This window comes from Rhinoderma darwinii, chromosome 2 (assembly GCF_050947455.1).
Source record: "Rhinoderma darwinii isolate aRhiDar2 chromosome 2, aRhiDar2.hap1, whole genome shotgun sequence".
Taxonomy (NCBI): domain Eukaryota; kingdom Metazoa; phylum Chordata; class Amphibia; order Anura; family Rhinodermatidae; genus Rhinoderma; species Rhinoderma darwinii.
Window position 1 is genome coordinate 96499924 of NC_134688.1, and position 11670 is coordinate 96511593.

Genomic DNA, 11670 nt, shown 5'->3' on the forward strand with positions numbered 1-11670 from the left:
TGGAACGTGGTTTTATTTGCAAATCCTCATCCCCTGCTGGAGGTGGCTTATTTTTCGTGGAGAATAAAGATGGTACTTCACAGCCCTGTATTGCCTGCCGAGGTCTGAATGAAATTACGATAAAGATCAAGTATCCTCTCCCATTAATTTCTTAATTTTTTGATCAGCTACAAAGAGCTAAGATTTTCACTAAGATTGAATTATGAGGAGCGTATCTGAGAAGGGGATGATTGGAAAACGGCATTTCATACAAAAGGCCCAATTCACACAGAGGTTTTTTTCAATCTGATTTTGACGCGAAAACCGTGTCGGAATCAGCGCCAAAAAACATCAGAAACCACCTCCCATTGATTTCAATGGGAGACAGTGGCATCTTTTTTTTCCTAAGTGGCTTTCAGCCCCTCGCGGGGAAAAAAAGCGCCATGTCCTTTCTTGCCGCGGTTCCGCCTCTGACCTCCCATTAAAATCAATGGGAGGGAGAAAAAGCATTTTTTTGCGTCATTTTTTGCCTGTGGTGCTCAATGGCCGCGGGCGAAAAATGCAGCAAAACACGCCGCAAAAATGGCAAGAAAGTTTTCGCAGCAAGAAAGTGCAGGCAGGTCTAAATCTGCCTCAAAATTCCTGTAGGAATTTTGAGGCAGCTTTTTTCTGTCTGCAAAATACTCTGTGTGAACTAGGCCAAAGATGGACACTTTGAGTACCTAATAAAAATGTGGAGACTAAATTAGAATTTCGTTATATCATCTTTTATTGTCAATGCCCCATACACCACCAATATGCAATGGCTCAGCTTATCAAGAAGCCTTATACAGAAGCAATGTATTACAAATAGAAATGAGTGAATCGATTCTACACAAATCAAATTTGTTATGAACTTCCCAAAAGTTTCAGCTTTTACAGAATCCAAAAATTTGGGGATTTCTCTGTCACGAATCGATTAAAATGATGGCAGCCGTCTTACAGATCAGTAAAAGACAAGAAGATGGAAAAGAAGAATCACATGAACTTGGGCAGTGGCCCGGCAGGATTCCCCATAATGCCCTGCAGACAGTGCTCCATCTAGCGCAGCCAATCATGAGGAGTAGAGATGAGCGAACTTATGAAAAGTTTGGTTCGGCTGGTTCGCCGAATTTCACGAAAAAGTTCGATTCGGACCGAACTAGTTCTGTCCGAACCTGTAATTTCCGTGTGCCGAGCATGGTACTGTCCAGGGTGCTGAAAGAGTTAATGGGCTGCACTAACTCTTTCAGCAACCTTGACAGTACCATGCTTGGCGCGCGGAAAATACAATTTTAATGTAATAAAAAAAAATAAAAAATACGTTCATACTTACATTCCTCCTGTCCGGCCTCCAGTGATGACGTTTCATCCATGTCGCCGCTGCAGCCAATCACAAGCTGTAGTGGCGGTCACGCACGTCACGTGACCGCCTCTGCAGCCAATCACAGGCTGCCGCGGCCGCTGCAGCCGATCGCAGGCTGCCGCGGCCTCTGCAGCCGATCGCAGGCTGCCGCGGCCTCTGCAGCCGATCACAGGCTGCCGCGTCAGGAAAGAAGGTCGGACTGGAGGAAGAAGAGGGACTCGTCACCAAGACAACGACCGGGTACGTATGAAATGCTTTTTATTTTATTTTTAATCAGCAGCCTCTTTTCTCTATCAGTGATTGATAGAGACAAGTGGCTGCCGATTAGTATAATATTTTTGTAATGTTTTTTCTGCCCGCCCGGGTTCGGTCAAAACGTGTTCGGTCGAACCCGGTGAAGTTCGGATTTGCTGCGAACCGAACTTTTCACGATGTTCGGACCGAAACCGGGTTCGGTTGTCCCGGTTCGCTCATCTCTAATGAGGAGTATAGGGTGTGAGTTACTGATAACTGGATAATAGTCATAGCCACTATAAACAGCCCAACCAGGAAATGCTGGTGCTTAGTGGGGAGGGAGAGAGAGAGAGAGAGAGAGAGAGAGAGAGAGAGAATCTGAAACAAGGAGTGAGAGACAGAGATAGTAAAGCACAGAATACAGATACTTGGTTAGGATGCTTTTACATCTGCCAATTTTGGGTGGAACAACGAGCGCCGATCAATGAGACAGCTCGTTGATCGGCGCTCGTTTGCTCCTTTCAGAAGGAGCTATTATCAGTAGTGTATGGGGACGATGATCCACATACATTTCTATCATGTCGGCTGCACGTCTCCATTTACACCGGGAGAGAACTATAATATTTTCTCGTGCAGAAAGAATACGATCGGCCGATGAACGAGTGTTTGCTCAAACAGGGCAATCATCAGGAACAAGCATTCTGTGAACACTTGTTTTCCCGATAATTGGCCTGTGTAAAAGGTCCCTTATTTTCAGTGAGTGTGTTTCACAGTGAGGAGAAAAGATAGTTAGATTTACAATAATTTAATAGAGAGAGATAGGGGTCGGTGTGTTAACTATCAGGCAGGCACAGCGAGGCAGCCATTGCTGTGAGTGAGTTCTGCTGCAGCTATATAATTCATTCTTACATTAATTTGTGAATCACCAATCTTTATCACATCATTCACAAATCTTCAATAATATTAATATTCTTCTGAAATACACATCATGGACGTGATATCACTAATTGTTTTGCATAGATCTAGTGCCACCATAAATTGGCATATTGTTCTGCGTCAAGTATTTATACAGCACCGTTATACTTGCGTTTGTATCCAAGTGACAATTTTTTTCAAATAAAGAGATTTTTATTTAAACTTAAATCCTGGTGCTGATAGCATGCCGCTGCCTGCTGATACAGACGTCACTCATTGTTTTGCATATATCTAATTGCTAATAATAGTGCCACCAAAAATGTGTGTATTATTCTGCATCAAGCAGTTATACAGCACTGTTATACATCAGTCTGTGTCCAAGTGACAATTTTTTTTTCAAATAAATAGATTTAAAATTTAAGACCTGCTTCTGATAGCGTGCCACTGCCTTCTGGTAGAAACGTTACGGATGTGATGTCACTCATTGATTTGCATATATCTAGTTGGTAATAGTGTCTGTATATCGTTACCACCATATTCCGCCTGCCCACACCTTCGGCCCTTCTAACCGTGAGTGACCTGCTGCCTGCACTGACTTCTGCTAGTATTGACTGTGTATCTTGCCTACTGATTTTGGTACTATATTTGTGCACATCAGCTATTACCAATGGAGGCTACTCTGGGCGTAGCGACCTGTGAATTCTTAGCAGCCAGAGACCAGCATCCAGGCATGCTCTTGGGCTTATAGTCTAATAGCGTTACATTCCCTACACCTCTACAATGGCACTAACCGGGGTGTAACGTCCAATTGGGTTGTGGATCCACTGGGCTACTTCGACGTAATGGAGTAGCTGCTGGCCAGTCGGGTGTTAAACAGTCACAGGCAGATAGTAACTTGGTGGCAGCTGAATACAGGCAGATAGCAGATAGTGGTTACAAGCTGGTGCCGGATTACTGGAAGCAGGCTGGAGCTGGATTACTTGAAACAGGCTGGTGCTGGATTACTGGAAACAGGCTGGCGTCAGATTACTGGAAAAAGGCTGGTGCCAGATTACTGAAAGCGGACACTGGATACAGGATACTGACTGTTCATGGACCCAGGATACAGGACACAGGATACCAACTGGTCACGGACACAGGATACAGGACACCGACTGGTCACGTACATAGGATACTGACTGGTCACAGACACGGGATACAGGATACCGACTGGTAACTGACAAAGGATATGGAAACTTCGCAGGATAACACTAGGTTGGTACAACGTTGCTCAGGCACCGGGATAGTGGGCAGACTTCCTTAAATAGTTCTGGATGTTCAGGGATAGGCTGGGGGGAACTATTCCTGGTGCGTACGCTAGGAATTTTAAGAAACTGCCAGAGCACGCACCCTACAGGTCCCAGGAGCAGGAGGCAGAGTGCGCCGGTATCCCAGAGAAGGAGGAAGGGGATGCCGGTGGTACGTATATACCGTATATAGACCGATGGCTGCGGGATGGGGTAGATGAAGATGGTCCACGACCTTCGGCGCAACACGGGGTGAATAACATAAAAGCCAAATTAGAGAGGTCAACTGAAAATAACAATTTGAAGCCAAAAGACAAGTCACTATTAGAAACCACTCTCATCCTAAAAGATTTGAAGAAGGTGGATGGATTTGCCTAGGTAGTGGCTCTGGATATAAGCTCAATGAAGGCATCAGCACATTCAGCCCAGGAGGTAGTGACAGCTCTCATGGAATGAGACGACAGGAACTGCAGAGGGGACTTCTCCTTGAGCTGAAAACACAGAGAAATTGTTGGCTTAAAGAGGCTCTGTCACCACATTATAAGTGCCCTATCTCCTACATAAGGAGATGGGCGCTATAATGTAGGTGACAATAGTGCTTTATATTTAGAAAAACTATCTATTTTCACCACGTTAGGAGCGATTTTAGCTTTATGCTGAGTACTTTCTTAATGCCCAACTGGGCGTATTTTTGCTTTAGACCAAGTGGGCGTTGTACAGAGAAGTGTATGACGTTGATTGGTCAGCGTCATACACTCCTCTGTACAACGACCACTTGGTCTAAAGTAAAAACACGTCCAGTTGGGGATTAAGAAATGAATTAGCATAAAGCTAATATCACTCCTAACGTGGTGAAAATAGAAAATTTTTCTAAATAAAAAGCACTGCTGTCATCTACATTATAGCGCCCATCTCCTTATGTAGGAGATAGGGCACTTATAATGTGGTGACAGAGCCTCTTTAATACATCTTTCGATGGTTATCCTGATTGCCTTCTTGCTCATTTTTTTCTTTGATACCATAGAAGTAGATAATCGTCTTTGTTGAAGCATTCTGATCTCTGAAGATATGAAATAACACATTCCTAAATGCAGGGCCGCCATCAGGGGGGTACTGGGGGTACTGCAGTGAGGGGCCCGGGCATAAATTAAAAAAAAAGGGGCCCGCACTCTGCCGCTGGAATTAATATACTCACGGCAGTGTGGCTCTTACGATTTCATTTCGGTGAAAGGAACAGGTCCCATCACGAAGCAGGGGCCCGTTCATTACATCAGAATAAAACCGTAAGGGCCCGCTGGAGAGTGAGATGTGCCCGCCCCTCCTCCTCCACAACAGCGTGACAGCGTGTGGGGAGGAGACATCACAGCAGCGGGAGTTATGAGCTCAGCCTCGGAGGATACGTCCAGCAGCAGCAGCAGCAGCAGTCGTTGTCGCCTTCAGTGAGTACTAATATCTGTGTCCGGCTGCTGCTGCCCGGAGCCTCCTGAAAAAATCTCCTCCTGCCCCCATAGAAAGTAAATATCTTACCCACCTCTGTATTATGTTAACACCGCAGCATAGGATTGTATCAGCTCTACGGCTCTTATCTCCCGTCCTGTGTAACATGTGACAATAAACCTGTCTTCTCCCTCTGTTTACACAGGACAGGAGAAAAGAGCCGTCGTGGAGCTGAGTGATACAATCCTATGCTGCAGTGTAAACTAATACAGACGTGGGGAAGATTTTTGCTTTCTATGGGGAGGGGGTAGAGTTAGATGATAATGGGGGCAGGGAGATGATAATGGGGGCAGGGAGATGATAATGGGGGCAGGGCAATGATAATGGGGGCAGGGAGATGATAATGGGGGCAGGGAGACGATAATGGGGGCAGGGAGACGATAATGGGGGCAGGGAGATGATAATGGTGGCAGGGAGACGATAATGGGGGCAGGGAGACGATAATGGGGGCAGGGAGACGATAATGGGGGCAGGGAGATGATAATGGGGGCAGGGAGATGATAATGGGGCAGGGAGATGATAATGGGGGCAGGGAGATGATAATGGGGGCAGGGAGACGATAATGGGGGCAGGGAGACGATAATGGGGGCAGGGAGACGATAATGGGGGCAGGGAGACGATAATGGGGGCAGGGAGACGATAATGGGGGCAGGGAGACGATAATGGGGGCAGGGAGACGATAATGGGGGCAGGGAGACGATAATGGGGGCAGGGAGACGATAATGGGGGCAGGGAGACGATAATGGGGGCAGGGAGATGATAATGGGGGCAGGGAGATGATAATGGGGGCAGGGAGATGATAATGGGGGCAGGGAGATGATAATGGGGCAGGGAGATGATAATGGGGGCAGGGAGATGATAATGGGGGCAGGGAGATGATAACGCGGGCCGGGAGATGATAATGGGGGCAGGGAGATGATAATGGGGGCAGGGAGATGATAATGGGGTAGGGAGATGGCATTGGGTAGGGAGGGAAATGATGCTAGAGTGGGAAGGAGATAATAATGGAGGGAGGATGGCACTTGAGTAGGGATGCACGATGCATCAAAACTTCGATACCGTGCACCCCCAAACGGTTCGATACCGTTATTTCATGTATTTCGATACTAAGCTGTGCGGCCGCACAGCTCAATATTGTAATACATGAATGTATGAGAGCGGAGCTGCGGCTGTGTGATACAGTTACGGCCCTGCTCTGGAGTCCTGACATGTGCTCGCCGCCAGGATTATGTGATGCGGCCAGCGCTGCACTAATGAGCGGCGGCACTGACAACAGAACATGGCGGGCGCACTACAAAACACCCCCACATGTTCTGTCTTCAGTGCCTGAACCGCCGCTCATTAGTGCAGTGCCGCCCGCATAACCTCGTGCTAACTGCGTGCGGGGCGGGGCAATGGTTGTATTACACAGCTGCAGTCCCACTCTATAAAGGCAGAGATCAAAGAAACCTCTAATCTCCGCCGCTATTCCCCTGAATGCTGCGATCAAAGCTGACTGCAGCATTCAGGGGAAAATAAGAAGGGGGGATGCCCCTTGGATAAGCGTCACAGGAAATCCTCTGACGCGATTGAGGGACATACCATATATGGGCAGACAGCCCAATGTCCAATGAAGGACCCCAGGACTGTCCTACCATATTTCCTGTTAGGGCATACTCAGGTCTGTCCTAACAACTGCCTGTGTACTATCAGTATATAGATATATACCAGTGCATTAAAGTTTAAAAAATAAAGTAAAAACATAAAGTAATGTTAAATAAAAAAAATATACACATACACCTTTTTTACAAAACACATTAAAATAAGTCTCAATACATAAAAAATACACACATTAAGTATTGGCGCGGCCGTAATAACCTGCACAACAATTTTTTTGCGTCATTTATGATGTGTACGCTGTAAAAAATAAAATAAAAACTTCTTTTACTTAATAATGTGGGGCACGAGGTGCGATGATGAATTTAACCTCCATGTGCCTCACATTAATAGTAATTAACCCCATCATGTACCGTACACATTGACCCATTATAATTGAGGAACATAATGGGGTTAATTACTATTAATGTGAGGCACATGGAGGTTAAATTTACCATCACACCTCGCACCCCACATCAGAGATGGAAGAACTGTTTTGTTTTTTTATTACTGTTGGAAAAGTATCGCTTTGTTATCAAAATCGCAATACTACACAAAGCATCGGTACCGAAGTCCAAATTCTGGTATCGTGACATCCCTCCACTGGAGGAGGCATTATACAATGGGGGGGGGGTAATAATTGGGTGAAAAGTGATGATATCTGAAGGGAGGGGAGAAATTATACATGGGGAGGGGTAGAGGAAGGAGAGAGTATACCTGGGCAGGTGGAGAAAGCTTATACCGGAGGCATAGTTAGCAACAGTCCTGAATTTGCAGGGACTGTCCTGAATCTACAGAGGCAGTCCCGGAAAATTACTGTCCCAGACGTGTCTCAGCCACTGCCATATTCAATTGTATCTGCGTCCACAGGATGCAGATGCAATTGAATACTATGGCAGAGCAGGAAAGTATCAGCTTCCTGCTCTGCCATTCACCCATCCAGGAGTGGAATCCCCGGCCAGACAGTTGCCGACACTCTGGCCGGGGATTCCTCTCCTAGAGGTAGCCCCTGAGGTCACTGTCCATATATGGACAGTGAGGTCAGGGTCTCCTCCTGGACTGGAATCCCCTGTAGAGAGTTCCACACACTCCCCTGTAGTTAGCGCCGAACATACCCCCTGTAGATAGCGCCACACACACACTCCCCTGTAGATAGTGCCACACATTGCCCCCTGTAGATAGCACCACACAATTCCATGTAGATAGCGCCACACCCACCCCTGCAGATAGCGCCACACCCACCCCTGCAGATAGCGCCACACACAGCCCCCTGTAGATAGCGCCACACACACCCGCCTGTACATAGCGCCACACACACCCCTGTAGATAGTGCCACACCCCCCCTGTAGATATTGCCACACACCTCCCCTGTAGACAGCGCCACACACAGCCCCCCTGTAGATAGCGCCACACACAACCCCTGTAAATAGTGCCCCACACCCCCCTGTAGATAGAACCACACACACCCCCCAGTAGATAGTGCCACACACACCGCCCTGTAGATAGTGCCACACACCCCCCCCCCTGTAGATAGTGCCACACACTGCCCCCTGTAGATAGCTTTAGACACAGCCCCCTGTAGATAAAAGTCTAAATGCTAAACTCTGGCCACAGGTAGGGGTCTGGTGGAAAGGTGTCTGAATTACCTAACAGGTCACACACACACACACACACACACACACACACACACACACACATACACATACACACACACACTCTTGTCTCTTCCCTGTCACTCCACAGAGCCCCTGTGAGGTTGCGTCTCCCCCCTGGCTACCACTGCTACCTTCAGTTCTCCCAGCCCTGGCACTTAGTCTCTCCCCTTTGCCCTCCGACACCCACCTCCTGTCTCTGCCCTGCTCCTCCAAAGAGTTTTCTTTTTAATGTGCCCTACCACCCGCCCCTTTACATTTCACCCCCCTCCTAATAACGAGGGGGGCGGGGGCCCAGACTCATTGGCAGTATGGGGCCCAGAAATTCCTGATGGCAGCCCTGCCTAAATGTCAAGAGTGTGAAAGTCTTTTTTTTTAGGAAGGATGGATTCAGGCAGAAGGACGGTAAAACTATTTTTTTTTTGACAGTGAAAGTTTGTGACAACTTTGGGAAGAGAAGAGGGTTGCAGCTTCAGAGTAATCCTGTCATCACGGATTACCAGAAAAGGTGGTTTGAAGATAATTTTTTGAATTTAACCTATCCTCTAGGGTGAGGTGATAGCCAGGAGGAAAGTTGTTTTGTAGTGAGGTGCTTGATACAGGGGCGTAACTAGGAAAGACTGGGCCCCATAGCAAACTTTTGACTGGGGCCCCTCCCTCCCCCGGGTGTCACACAACCCCCCCCCCCTTGTAGATCGTGCCTTTTTTACAAACCCCCCTTTTGATAACGCCATACAGCCCCCCTGTAGATAACGCCATACAGCCCCCTTTGTAGATATCTACAGAGGGGGCTGTATGGCGCTATCTACAGAGGGGGCTGTATGGCGTTATCTACAGGGGGGGCTGTATGGCGTTATCTACAAGGGGACTGTATGGTGTTCCCTACGGGGGGGTGTATGGCGTTCCCTACAGGGGGGACTGTATGGCGTTCCCTACAGGGGGGACTGTATGGCGTTCCCTACAGGGGGGGACTGTATGACGTTCCCTACAGGGGGGACTGTATGGCGTTCCCTAAAGGGGGGACTGTATGGCATTCCCTACAGGGGGCTGTATGGCACTATCTACAGGGGGGGCTGTATGGCGCTATCTACAGGGGGGCTGTATGGCGCTATCTACAGGGGGGCTGTATGGCGCTATCTACAGGGGGGGCTGTATGGCGCTATCTACAGGGGGGCTGTATGGTGCTATCTACAGGGGGGCTGTATGGCGCTATCTACAGGGGGGCTGTATGGCGTTATCTACAGGGGGGCTGTATGGCGTTATCTACAGGGGGCTGTATGGCGTTATCTACAGGGGGACTGTATGGCGCTATCTACAGGGGGGCTGTATGGCGTTATCAACAGGGAGACTGTATGGCGCTATCTACAGGGGGACTGTATGGCGCTATCTAGAGGGGACTGTATGGCGTTATCTACGGGGGGGCTGTATGGCGTTCCCTACAGAGGGGGCTGTCTGGCGTTATCTACAGGGGGGACTTTATGGCGTTACCTACAGGGAGTCTGTATGGCGTTTCCTACAGGGGAGGTCTGTAGGGAACGCCATACAGCCCCCCCTGTAGGGAACGCCATACAGCCCCCCCCCCTGTAGGGAATGCCATACAGCCCCCCCTGTAGGGAACGCCATACAGCCCCCCCCCCTGTAGGGAACGCCATACAGCGTCCCCCCCCTGTAGGGAACGCCATACAGCGTCCCCCCCCTGTAGGGAGCGCCATACAGCGTCCCCCCCTGTAGGGAACGCCATACAGCCCCCCCCTGTAGGAAACGCCATACAGCCCCCCCCCTGTAGGAAAAGCCATACAGCCCCCCCCCCCCTTGTAGGCAACGCCATACAGCGTCCCCCCTCCCAAAAAAATGCGACCTACAGTGTGATAAAGACTTTACAGACCTACTAAAAGACATGTACCCCCTATCCACAGGATAGGGGATACATGTGTGATGGCTGGCATTGATAGGGAGAACGGGGGACTAAAAGTCCCCCTGAAGTTCTCCATGAGTAACCTCTGACTTCCGGCGTCTGTGTCGGCAGCTCACTAAAAATGAAAGGAGCGCTGGTCACGCATGCGCACAAGCGTGACCGGCGCTCCATTCATTTTTCCGGAGCTGCCGACACAGACCCCGGAAGTCCGAGGTTTGTGATGGAGAACGTCAGGGGACTTTCAGTCCCCCGTTCTCCCTATCGCTGCCAGCGATCACACATGTATCCCCTATCCTGTGGATAGGGGATACATGTCTTTTGTTTAATGGCAGAGCGGGGAGATACCTTCCTGCTCTGCCGTACTGTTCAGTGGCCTCCCGCTGTAGCAGCCATAGCGGCTGCTAGCGGAGCCTGCGGCCATGGTGGGGGCCCGTGCCGACGGGCGACACGGGCCCCCTCATGCCGCAGGCCCCGTAGCAGCCGCTACTGCTGCTACGGCGGTAGTTACGCCACTGGCTTGATAGGAATTTTAGAAATAGGCTCAAAGAGAGGTACCATGAGTATGGACAAGGAGGAATTTTGAAATGAAATTGATTGTTTTGGATGCCCTTATGCTCATTTTTGGTCTAGTAAAGCTCTGAGAGCAACAATATGTATATTTAAGGTACTTCTCTTCAAGCCTTTTTCCAATCCAGCCTGTACAGAATCAAGAATGTAGGAGATTCATGGAATGAAAGGGGATGATGTCTTGTTCTGAGTAAAGGACAGGGTGGCTTTACACCCAGGGCCATGCAATGAAGCTGCAAGGTTTCTGGATGCAATGAAACAAGAGAGGCATCATTTATTATGGTGAAGAAGCTGGCCAAGATCAAAGAAGATGCAGTGGTGACTTGATTTTCTTCAGACAAAAAGGAGGTCTGTAAAGCAAAATTCAGGAGGATCCCCAAAAATATATTTAACTATAATCCACCCCAGTGAGAGAAGGTCCAGGATATTATCTAAAGATGGTTCAGAACATCCGCTTCTAAATCTCATACAATCAAAAAGTCATTAAGTTATGGTACTATTAAAATACCTTGTTTGTGAAAAAAGGCAAAATCTTCAGCTATGATCATATTCTAGGGGCTGAAAAAGTTCAAATGGAAGAGCCAGTAATTAAAAACTGACAAAATC